The sequence below is a fragment of the Schistocerca serialis genome, chromosome 4 (genome assembly GCF_023864345.2).
Source record: "Schistocerca serialis cubense isolate TAMUIC-IGC-003099 chromosome 4, iqSchSeri2.2, whole genome shotgun sequence".
NCBI lineage: Eukaryota > Metazoa > Arthropoda > Insecta > Orthoptera > Acrididae > Schistocerca > Schistocerca serialis.
Genome location: NC_064641.1, coordinates 466,046,751 through 466,059,963, shown reverse-complemented (window position 1 = coordinate 466,059,963; position 13,213 = coordinate 466,046,751). Strand labels below are relative to the sequence as shown.

General features: G+C 41.2%; 1 protein-coding gene across 1 annotated transcript in view; it reads right to left on the bottom strand.

Annotated features, from left to right (window-relative positions):
- Window positions 1-13,213, bottom strand: part of LOC126474539 (dentin sialophosphoprotein-like) — a 176,128-nt gene that overhangs the window by 119,954 nt on the left and 42,961 nt on the right. The gene's annotated exons all lie outside the window — the stretch shown is intronic.

Here is a 13,213-nt window from a genome sequence, read left to right as displayed (position 1 = left end):
GTTTGTTGTCGATTCTGATAAGAACAACCCTGTCACTGAACTGTTCACAGTAACACACTCTCTGCCCTGCCTTCCTATTCATAACGAATCCTACTCCTGTTATACCATTTTCTGCTGCTGTTGATAGTACCCTATATTCATTTGACTAAAAATCCTTCTCGTCTTTCCGCTTCACTTCACTGACCTCTACTATATCTAGATCGAGCCTTTGTATTTCCCTTTTATGATTTTCTAGTTTCCCTACTGTAATGTCTCTTGCACCGGTCTCTCCGCGATATTTTCAGAAATTTTATAAATTATATAACTCAGTACATATCTCGAAATATCTCTTCTTATCTTACCGATTCCTAAACTTTAATATACGATTATTATCAATGCAAAGTAGTTTCCAGCCCTATTATTCCTTGGAGCGTCCATTTACTCCATGGAATAGCTTCTCTGCTATCTGTTTTCTCTTATGAAAAGAATGAGGCAATGCTTGCCGATTAGCCGGGAAAGAAGGAGGATGTATATGTATGTATTGTTGAGCTAGTCGCCATCTTGATGAGATTCTGTATGAGAAGGAATTTAATACATGAACTAAACTAAAGTAAGTGTGTTCGCGTATTATTTAACTGATTATTATTGACAGTGTCTGCTTACCACGCTGTGTTGCACGGGATCAGTGGAGAACGTCTGATTTACACTGGACGAACCTGCCGTTTTGTATGCTCAAGATATCCAGTTACTTCAAATAAATAGGCTAACACGGTCTTACCAGCAAATCTCCGGTCTTCCCCATGTGGTCACCGAAAGTTAATAATTATTACAAATGTTCTCAGGAGATCGACTGACAATTGTCGTCGCACCGAGACTTCGAAATTGCTTCACTGCCTTATGGAATTTAAGTTAAGATCAATTTAATCAGGATAGAACAGTATTGATCTGTGTGAATGTGATAAGCCTGCTTTGTGAATGAAAATTCCCTTAACATACACATGTTTTTACTAGCCTGATCAGTGAAGATAAATCAGGCTGGTATGAGAGAAGTTTTTAAATTTTTTGAATACCACAAAAAAATATTAAACTACCACGTTCAAGCTTCTGACATTCCACGCCACGGCTTGTAGAACGTTATCCTTTCGCTGATTATTTAATCTTTTTCTCATGGTCACCTCCCCCTTGGCAGTCCCCTCCCAGAGATCCGAACAGAGTACTATTCCGGAATCTTTTGCCAATGGAGATATCATCGTGACACTTTACGTGTCTTTAATGTAGTGGTTTCCATTGTCTTTTGCAGCCTCATGCCGTTAATCATTGCCGATTCTTCTGCCTTTAGGGGCAGTCTCCCACTCCTAGGACAAGAGAGTGCCCTGAACCTCTGTCCGATCCTCCGCCCTCTTTGACAACGCTGTTGGCAGGATGAGGGTAACTTCTTACGCCGGAAGTCTTCTGCCGCCAATGCAGATTATTAATCAAATTGATGCAGCGGTGGGATTCGAACCCGGAACCGACGACGTTCTGATTATGAATCAAAGATGCTACCCCTAGACCACTGGTGCACCGTCTAATAATTTGCTCTAAATTCCATTCCTTGGTGCTTACAGTTATTATGTCATGGAAAGTTGTGGGCAGGTGTGCAGATGTGAGCTGTACCCAAGTGGAGGAGCCCTGTCTCCTGCAAAATGATTAAATAAAGAATATGCAAAGTGAACTGAACAATATATTATTATCTCAACTGACATTGATTTGAATTTCGTGTCATGAGATCCTTCCTCTCCAGCACAGAGTGAGTCTTCTCCCACCAAAAACCAGATGAGGGAGAGGAGACGGTATGTGGGCGAGGGGAGAGCGTAATTAATTTATCATTTTAAGTAATTAGTCTATTAATTTAATATAAAATTTGTGCTTGTATTGGCGAAGGGGAGGAGGGGATACTTCGGGTTTCTTAGTGGGGATGGGGGGGGGGGGGGAAGGGTAGTTTCTCAGAAGGTTGAATTATCTTCAGAAGGTCATAAGTCAACCCTCAGGGGGTCGTAAATCAATTAGCAAACAATATGTTAAGGGGGGGCGGTCCTTTGATCCTGAATGTAGTTTTCTTCTGAATGCATGCAACCTACGCAAAAAAATGGCCCAGAATGACCTTTATTCCAATACTTACATCCTATTAATTATTATTCTCAAACTGCATAATTTATAGTTGAAAAAAATGTATGTAAATGATAAGATATTATTATGTATTTGGCATTGTTCCGAAAGGAAATTCTTCTCTTTCTCATCATGTAATCAGATTTGTGTTATTCCTTATCATTGTCAAAACTGTATATTTAATTGTATCATAATTAATCATCAATTTGCCTATGTTAATTCAAGTCTTTTGCTCTTTAATTGTACTGTTGCTGTCATCCCAGAATGACATGCCGTTTTCTAGCAATCAGTATCTTATCTCTATGTTCCCAGAAAATAATTAATTCTACGATTCAATCACCTTGTGCTATCGCGCCTGTATCGGGTATCGCTTGTAAATCTTGTGCAGCTAAATTGATGGACCTCAACAAGAGCTAATCAATGACAGCTTGTTTGTCACAATCTGAGTAATATTAATAAAGATATATATATTATAAGTGCCACCGCACTTCAGACAGCATTGTGTCTAAAGAAATTGTACCAGACTTACTCTCTTCATACGGGTGCATTTGCCTGTAGTTTAAGTGCCATGTATAGTTATCAAGTCCCTCAATATGAATATTCTCCGTCATCCGACGTTCTCTGCCCAGTTCACAATGAAAGCCTCTTCCCATCTCGAAAGATTTTTCCCTAACATCAGTGCTACTGCGTGCTTAAGTCGCCTGTCGGAACTGCAGCCGCACACCGGCGCACTGGGTCCTTTCGCCGTTTCCGGCTACAAGCATCCACCACCTCTGTACAGGAAAGGCCGATGCCAATATCTGTCAACTTTCAGATTCAAACGCTTCCTAACCGTCGATTTCTTTCGGCGGCAGAATAAGTGGCCGTCATAGGATGTAAATCTTCAAAACTGGGACGATGTTTCTTTATGTTCCATGTTTCTTTAGTTCATGCTTCTAATTCCTCACTTTTCCCATTGCCAAAGTGCGTTTGTTGAAATGTGTGTAGTCCTAATGCAAGACTTTTTTTCCCTTTTGCAGTCTGTGCTTTTACATTCTAGTTGGTCCATAGGACCTAAGCTACAATCTTAGCTATTGTTGCATCTCTTGAAAAGTATTCAATTAAAATAATCCCATGTCATCCCGTAAGGCACTAGCGTTAAACTTTGTGGCAGATCAAATCCACTTCATAGTTTTTGGTTCGTGGCCAGTTTTAATCGTGTATAGACCGCAATTTTTATTTCCTGACAAAATCACGTTATATTTTTATACCATCGGTATAAAATATATCAAACGCTGCACTTTCATTTCAAGATCACAGTTTGGTATATTTATATCAAAACATAAATATAATTTTATCAGAAAATGAAACTTCTCTACAGTTCAAAATAAAAGAACAGGCTCCCTGTAAATTTCCGTCAACGTCGTAAGTATTTCCTCTAGCAAAAAGTCATATCAAAAAAAGAAATTTACGATGGCAGAGTGTTCCAGTTAATCCATTTCTGATTCGTTTAGAATGCCTGGACAATCGAAGTAAGTAAAGTGAACGAAATTGCACGGTCTGCTGTGGCCACTAGGACAATTTGGCCGCTACCCCAAAGTCATATACGACTCACTTTACGTGACAAATCCACCGGTATCCTGCAATCATCATGTGACTAAATCCGAATGGTACAGGATACCGGTGGATTTTTCACGTAAAGTGAGTCGTATATGACTTTGGGGTAGCGGCCAAATTGTCCCAGTGGCCACAGCAGACTGTGCTTTCGCTTGGTTTTATGTTTCCACTTCGCAAGACTGCGAATCTGGCGAAACACACAAATTTCCGGTAATGGGTACACAATTTTTCGGCAACTACAGTAATTTAGAGCTTGTTCTAGACATCCTCAGACTCTGAATTCTTCCTGCATGTTAAATTTTTTTTGTGAACTATCTATCCCATTGGAATGAGTAATAAGTTATCTTTAAATGGGTGGAACCTGTTCTTGATAAAGAAACCAAACAGGAAAAAGTAACCTCCTTACTATCCAATACAAAGGCCAAAACTTCTTAAAATTACTAAACTGCTTAAAATTACTAAAATGCTAATAAGCCTCATTAGAATCTACATCGTTCTACCATCAATGTCATCTATATATCCTAATCCGTTCTATCTTAACCTACTCCGTGATTACTGTTAAGATGTAATATGTTTTCTACTATTGTAAATAGTTCTCTTTTACTGTACTGGTCCAAAGACAAGTGAGTGCAATGTAGGAGAAGTGAATAAGATCCTTAACTCTGTGTTAAGTTTTAGCTGTGGTTGACTTGTTAGTCAATTAGTTGTGCAGCGCTGAGACACTTATTTGAGACATAGTGCGTACAGTTGAGTTTTTCAGAGAATGAGATCTGTTATTTGGAATCTGGGAGAAGCTATCCGGAATACTTTATTTTCTTTTTATTTATGTTAATAGAGAAGATTTTGGAAGAATTTTAAATATGTGTTTGAAGTTTTTTTGTAATGAGAAAATTTTGCAATCGTTAGTCTTCCTGTATTGTGCTGTCTTTTTCTCAATAACCAGAGCTCGATTTCTCAAAAACGATTTTCTTTAAAGTAAAACCCATCTCCATGCTTCACAGCAAAGTTTGAAATTTTTATCGTCTTTGCGTTGCGCCTTACGCCACACAAAGCGGACAAAAAAACCGTTGAGTAGATTATTTACATTTAGTTGCTGCGTCTGCTGATTTGTTTTTGCTTTCGTGTGCGTTACTACTCCAGACACAAAAACAGCATGGTGAGTAAGAGACAAGTCACTTTTATGTCAGGGTAGATCTCACCCTGCATTACTGTGCAAACAGTGAGTAGTCAGGATTGCCAGGTGTCGTGTTAGCAAGCTCACTACTTTTCAGCTAACAATGTTGGTAGTTTCTAACTGTTGTTTTCTTCCGAGTAGGGCAGTAATTTATTTTTGTAGATATCCTTCGTCTAACGTTGCACTTTATGTTATGAATCGTTTACAATGTGCTTCGGTAGTGAGTTTTAGTTATATAATTTTCACTGAGCACACAATGATTTTCTTGGGTAATTATTGTAAAGAATCTGCCTCGATTGCAAATAGAAACCGGATGTTGACCTGCGGATAACCTAGGTCAACATCCGGTTTCTATTTGCAATCGAGGCGGATTCTTTATAATCATTAAATTATTCACGATTGCTGACGCGCTGCAATGTTAAAAGTTCTCATTTTCTTGGGTAGTTCATCAAATTAATTTTGTTTATTTCAAGTCTTGACTTTAAATTAAATATTCTCCCCTGTATGAAAATTACATAATGTGTGTACGAGTACAGGTTGTGACGCGGGAACGACGACGTGTTAAGGTTTGGATCTGGCTGTGACTCGTGTACGGATAGCGAAAGCGGTTAAGGCGACCATTCGCATGAAGTGGGAAATCCAGGTTCGGGCCTCCGTCTGATACTAATTTTCATTGTCATCTTTTCATTAAAAACATCTAATAGTTGTTCGTATTTGCAGCAGAGAATACATTTCACGCAGCGTGTATATGAAAGGAAGAGCAGAATGCCATAAACGACATCAGGCATTTTCAAGGTAAATGGAAGCAAAATTTGAGGACTTTTGACTGTTAAACTGGTGCAATAGGAGATGGGTGAGGTACGAGAGAGAAGTAGTTAGGGTGACAGCCACATTGGCTTACAAGTACGAGAGAGAAGTTGTTAGGATGAAAGCTATATTGGTTAACAATGAGCAGTAATTGCTGATCAGGTGTTTATAACGCCACCGGAAGAGGATGGATTCAAACACCTTCCTCACCTCCGACCTGAAACTGAAGGGGCAATAAGAAGTTTATTCTAGAGAAGTAGGTAGCAGGTTCGGCTGAGAAGATCGGTGAATGATCTCTTATGTTAAAAACGGCGATGGCTAGGATGAAGCGCCAGCGCCTACGCTTCGAGACACATGTCAACAAGCGCACCCTATCGTGCAAGTCACCGAAGTGAAGCAATGAGGCTCGTCGCGACCGAGCTAACGGATTCAGTGAGAGACACCGTGTCATTGCAACATGGAGTGCAAAACGGGCAACGGGTTAACACGTTTCGCTTCATATTAGGGGAAATGGCGACGGAGAGTCATGGAACGTTAGGACAACTGTACGTTGTCGAAGATTAATAAAAAGTTTGTTTGAGTAATTTAAACGCTTTAGAGACGGGAAGAATGTTGTTGAAAATGATATGCATTCGGGTTGACGGTCAACAAGCACAGTCCCAGATAAAATTGAACGAGTGCGTCGGGTTCTTGCTGATGATCGGCGGCTGTCTTTGAGAATGATAGGATAAGAGTTGAAGATAAGTAAAGAAATTGTAAACACTTTTGTTCACGAACTGGTGACTGTTCGTTAACACACTCCTTATCCTCCAGATCTGGCACCGGCAGACTGATTTTTGTTTCCCCCGAGACGCTTCATAGAATTTGCGGACATCAAGCAACTCGTGGCCATGGTGCTCCGAGCAACTCCACAAGAAGCGTTTGCTGACAGTTTCCAACATCTTTATAACCCGCATCAGAAATGTGTTGTAGCTAATGGTGATTACTTTCAAGGTATTATGTTTGCAACTCGTGTTTCTTTTATTTTCTAAGAAAATTCTCCGAAGTTTTGAGATACACCTTGTCTATAGCATTTCAGTACTTTGTAGTTGTACCTTTAAGGAAATAGCTGGTTATTTGCATGGAAGGAAGAATATCGTATGATCAAGTATGGCGCACGCTTCGGTAAATAGTGGGCGCGTAGTATTTGCCTAATTTGGAGAGCCTATAAAAAAAGGAAGTAGCCAATGAATATCGTATGGACTGTGCGGCTGGTCCCGGAGGAGGTTCGAGTCCTCCCTCGGGCATGGGTGTGTGTGTTTGCCCTTAGGATTATTTAGGTTAAGTAGGGTGTAAGCTTAGGGACTGATGACCTTGGCGGTTAAGTCCCATAAGATTTCACACACATTTTGAATGAATATCGTCTTTGATTGACTGCGATCTCAAGACTCGATGTTTTAACCGGTAACGTATCTATTGTGTGTGGTACTGCTGCAAAATTGTTTCAACGTTCCTTCGCTGTTTTTCATGACGGCACAAATTTTATTTCATTTTGAACTAACTGACCAGTACTCCTCTTGCCACTACAGTCGTTCCCTTAACAGAGGAGTGAAGTGTGGATTGTATGTCTGTGTACTGTGTAAACTTTGAAACTTTATTCCTTGTGAAAGTGTACTTTAACAGGTGGTGTGCCGCATTAATTTTGACGAGTGTGGAAAAACTACCAGAACACCGCACTCAGGCTGGCTGGCGTACCAGGTCAAGCAACGGACACTAACGTGTTGCGCAGAGTTCGTCTGCGTGCGGCCCATCTCTCTGTCTCGCTAGACTGCCCCCTGTTCTCTGCATAGCGGTTCTCTGGCGCACTGTTTGTACGTGGAAGTAATCTACGTCTTTCTGTACTACTGCGGTTCTTTTGTTAATTTATTTTATTTCACATCCCTCATCATCTACAAATTCGAGTGGAAGTTCGTCCTTTGGCACAACGGAGCAGTGAGTCCCGTAGACATATTCGCGACTGAGAAAATTCTGCAGTGTATAAACATTTCTAACCAGAGCCGGCCACGGCCTGCCGAACTTCATGCGTGCAGGACGTGCGGGTCGTTTGCCGGCCAAGACCTAGTCTGTCTCGGCTTTCTTTGGTGCTTCTCAGATGTGCCCGAAACAGCGCGACATTTCATTTTGTATTGCGGAGTGGTATTTTTCGATCGTCATAATTCCCTTGATTTCGGAAGATTCGTGATGTCAGCGCTGTTTAGGATTCACTGTTTTTACGTGGTATAAAGGACTTGCACAGGTACACCTGCTGTTTCCACAAAAAGGAGCAGTCTAGCCGATCTATCGTCACAAGCCTTTAAAAATAAGTGGGATGACAGGGATGAAAATTCTCGATATACAGGGTGAGCCGGGTAGACCGACCGCCGGTTGCAAGTCTTTAGATTTGACACCACGTCGGCAGGAGGGATGAAATGATGATGATCAGGACAAAACAACCAGTCCCTGATTGGAGAAAATCTCCGACCCAGCCAGGGATCGAACCCGGGCCCTTGGGATTGACATTCTGTCTTGATTATTAAAGTTAAACTTTCAAAACCCTGTAGAAATAACAGCACTGGTCAGAATGGCGTCAAATTGCAACGGAATATTATCGGAGGAGGAGGAAAACGTATGAGAGAAAAAAAAATAGTGCAAAAATTGATCAATAGATGGCGCTGTATGTGTCAGAATACGTAAATGAAAACACCTGTCATGCGCACGACCCATTGAAATTGGTATAAACAGCCCGAGTACACGGCTTTTCCTCCTTTCGCTTCTGCGACGTTTGCCGTGACTGTCTCAATGCAGGATCGCGCTCTGCTTGTAAAGCTGTATTATAATAATGACTGTGCACACGTCGCTCTGCAGAATGATTCGTAAATTCGAAAAGACGGGTTCTTTTGGTGTGCAACCTGGTAGAGGGAGGAAACGAATTGATTCGACGTAAGTGGAAGCAGTGGCTACAGCAATGCAGGAGGAGACGAATGGTGGTGTGCAAACGTGTAGTGCACGGAGAACTGTTCGAACATTGGCCATACCCGTGAGCACGGTGCGTAAAATCCTACGAAACATTCTTCTTTGCTATCCATACGAAATTACCAATGTGCACGAGTTGCTTCCTGTTGACTTGCCAGCAAGAGAGGCCGTTGCTTTAGAATTTCTTTCTCGCATGGAAGTGGACAATGATTGGCCAAGATTTTGTGGACAGACGAAGCCCACTTCCATGTGACAGGACATGTCAGTACAAAGAATTGTCGAATATGGGCAGCGGAAAACCCATGTGCAAATCGACCAGTACCACCACTTCATCCTGGAAAGGTAACTGTGTGGTGCGGGTTTACGGCATCATTTATCATAGGGCCATATCTTTTCGAAAAGACAGGTGCTTCCGGTCCTGTTACCTGCACCGTCATTGGCAAGCGCTATGAGTGTATTTTTGCGCATCCACGTCATTCCAGCTTCCAACAGCGTGGATGTGTGGATGGGATCATTTTTATGCAAGATGCGCACTTCCGCAAATCGCAAATCTAGTTAAGCAGCTGCTGAAGCGCCATTTCGGAAATGCTATAGTTATCAGCCGCCATTTCCCTACAGCCTGGCCGTCCCGATCACTTGATCTTAATCCGTGTGACTTCTGGCTGTGGGTCTATCTGAAAGATATTGTGTTCAGTGTTCCGATTGCGAACTTAGCAGCACTGAAGGAACGCATTGCGCAACACATTCTGACAGTGACCCCGGAAACACTTCGCCCAGTTGTGGAACATGCCGTTTCTCGATTTCAAGTTGTCGCAGGAAACGGTGGACAGGAAATTACTATTCCGATTTGATTCTGATTCATGGTTTTTATGCGGTATATGGCCTCAGGACAATTAAAAACCGATTTTTCCCCTCCGATGTGATGTTACTTTGCCGTGGTGGATGGGCTTACGTAGCTAACAGTATCACACCATGCGCAGTGAGTTGTACAGTTTGTTTAGTGTCAAACGTACACCTTAGGAATTGTTGTATGGTTCATTTGTCATTTGTAGTCGACCACTATCAAAATATGATGCTTACAGAACCATCTATTGCTACATTTTGGCCGGCCGTAGTGGCCGAGCGGTTCTAGGCGCTTCAGTCTGGAACCGCACGACCGCTACGGTCGCAGGTTCGAATCCTGCCTCGGGCATGGATGTATGTGATGTCCTTAGGTTAATTAGGTTTAAGTTGTTCTAAGTTCTAGGGGACTGATTACCTCAGATGTTAAGTCCCATAGTGCTCCGAGCCATTTCAACCATTTTGCTACATTTTGTAACTATTTATTTTTCTTCTGTTATACGTTTTCCCCCTTCTCCGACAATATTCCGCTGCAATTTGACGTCATTCTGACCAGTGGTGTTATTTATACAGCGTATGAAAGTTTAACCTTAATTGTAATCATCCTGTGTATAATGCAATCGCATAAGCAACGGGTACTGCAAATTTTCTGTGAAACGACATTAACATGCAGACAAAAATTAAAGATGTAGATAATGAAAGAACAAAAGCTTATAATGATCGACAGCCAGGATTCATTGTTCTTTACATCAAGGAGGATTTTGTGCAAAAATTGCAGGCATAGACCATGGGAAGATCTTGTTGTTGTTGTGGTCTTCAGTCCTGAGACTGGTTTGATGCAGCTCTCCATGCTACTCTATCCTGTGCAAGCTTTTTCATCTCCCAGTACCTACTGCAACCTACATCCTTCTGAATCTGCTTAGCGTATTCATCTCTTGGTCTCCCTCTACGATTTTTACCCTCCACGCTGCCCTCCAATACTAAATTGGTGATCCCTTGATGCCTCAGAACATGTCCTACCAACCGATCTCTTCTTCTGGTCAAGTTGTGCCACAAACGTCTCTTCTCCCCAATCCTATTCAATACTTCCTCATTAGTTATGTGATCTACCCATCTAATCTTCAGCATTCTTCTGTAGCACCACATTTCGAAAGCTTCTATTCTCTTCTTGTCCAAACTATTTATCGTCCATGTTTCACTTCCATACATGGATACACTCCATACAAATACTTTCAGAAATGACTTTCTGACACTTAAATCAATACTGGATGTTAACAAATTTCTCTTTTTCAGAAACGCTTTCCTTGCCATTGCCAGCCTACATTTTATATCCTCTCTATTTCGACCATCATCAGTTATTTTGCTCCCCAAATAGCAAAACTCCTTTACTACTTTAAGTGCCTCATTTCCTAATCTAATTCCCTCAACATCACCCGACTTAATTAGACTACATTCCATTATCCTTGTTTTGCTTTTGTTGATGTTCATCTTATATCCTCCTTTCAAGACACTGTCCATTCCGTTCAACTGCTCTTCCAAGTCCTTTGCTGTCTCTGACAGAATTACAATGTGATCGGCGAACCTCAAAGTTTTTATTTCTTGTCCATGAATTTTAATACCTACCCCGAATTTTTCTTTTGTTTCCTTTACTGCTTGCTCAATATACAGATTGAACAACATCGGGGAGATCTTAGTGGTACGAATAGTAAGATTTCTGAAGTCGCACGTATTACTCTATTGTCAGTTGCAACAGTTTTCGATGGTACTGAACGAAGAGTATCGAGACTAAAGTGACTTAGTCAGGAGCATGCCTAGAATGACTTTTCGATTTCAAATTCACTGTAGTTGAATTTATGAAAGAAAAAGAAGTGCAGGAACGAAAGTTAAAACATTCCGAATAGGTTGCAGATCTCATATTTTAATTGGCTTGATTACAGAGTGCACACAGTAAAGGGTACCCATCGGTGAAAGATCCAGTGGGGGTTGCTGCTCGTGATAAAGATGTCCATAAAAATGAGGTATCTATTAATATGGAAGATGGGAAGGCGATATGTGAATGTACATGAAAGAAAAAGCTTTAATGTTTAGATGAACTGAGTTGCCGGAGCTACACATTTATGATAGTTGAGTAACTTGGCCATACTTATCTGTTGCACAACGAATAGCAGCAGGACATAAAATGGACGTTAGCGAGGGAATACGTAAGCATGTACTGTTGTAAAAATATCACGTTTATTCAAGAACAGCTGAACAAACTAATAGGGTAAACAACTAATAAATGTATGATGGTTGAAAGGGCCCTGTAGTCCCCTTTCATTATCATTTTATTTGCTTTCCAGTGATACAGAACACTCTGGCATGCGTGAGTGAATGAATGTGGGTGTATTTCATGTTGCTATACGGTGGTTTAGTCTGCTGCGGTAGTCTTACAGAATGGTCAACCCTTATAGTTTTCAGGTAGGCAAAGAGTTTTGCTCTCCTTGTGTGAAAGTTAGTGGTGTTAGGTTGGTAGCGGAAGCCTCATCTCAGGGTTTTCCTGGCCACGGGGTCACGTGGGAGACGTTGGAGTGTGTGAGCAGGTCAGTCTGCTTCCAGTTTGCCGAGGGTCTGCTTCCGAGGTCTCTTCGAAGAAGGGTAAGTTTATTTAACCGCGTGGCGCGTTGTCTCATAGCGAGAGGGGAGCTTTTAATTTTCGGTCTTGCGTCTCATCTAGTAAAGATTGTTTTACTGGGTCGCAGCAAGGAATGCAACATTTGTGTAACTTAGGGACTGATGACCTTAGCAGTTAAGTCCCGCAAGAGTTCACACACATTTGAACATTTTTGTGTGCCTGCGACTGCGTGTGTGTACATTCTATTATTTTCCGAACCTTGGTAATATTTTCCTCTTCGTGAATCTTCTTTGTTTCATTAGTTGGTGTCCGTTGGAAATCATCCACTTGGGTTAATATTAGAGTTTGTTGGCCCTCTGCCATTACCAGTTGTCTATTCAAATGTGTCCTTTGTAAAATATTAATTGTTCGCTGTTGCGTGGTTTAATGTTACTAAAATTTGGCCACGGTAAGAAAAATTGTGTTTCCGCGAACCATGTGGGCACACGAGTCTATTGAATTTAGTTACTAGGCATCAGCAGTTATGTAGGTGCCTTACATCAATGTTTCAAGGGATAAATAATTTTCCCTCCAACCTTATACAATGTACCGATGTTACGTCTGCGGTACCTACGCCATTTACCTTGTAGTTTTCCTTGTTAGCCCATCCACCACGTTTCCATGCGCACAGGTGCAATAATTAGTGTTGCCTTTTTATTTTAAACAAATGCATTAGAGTAGAACTTGTTGTCAGGAATGTTGTTGCAAGCTACTCTTATGCAGTGTGTCCGCTCACTCTTTGCTTTATTTTAACATTTGATCCACGTGAACAATTCCGGGATCATATTAATAATTACATCCCGTTCTTTATGAGTGACTTCATAATGAATGTTTACGAGTTTTTCTAATGAATAAATTGAGTAATTTTTCGACTCAGCCCAACCTCTTCCTTGTCATGTGGCTAGAGATGGTGGCGACCCACTCTTTTACGTTGACTTCACTGTCAGATAGCATTTTCTTATTCAAATTGCGCTTCACTCATCTTACACATAGCGACCCTTTATTCACGCTACTTATAACGCTCTTGG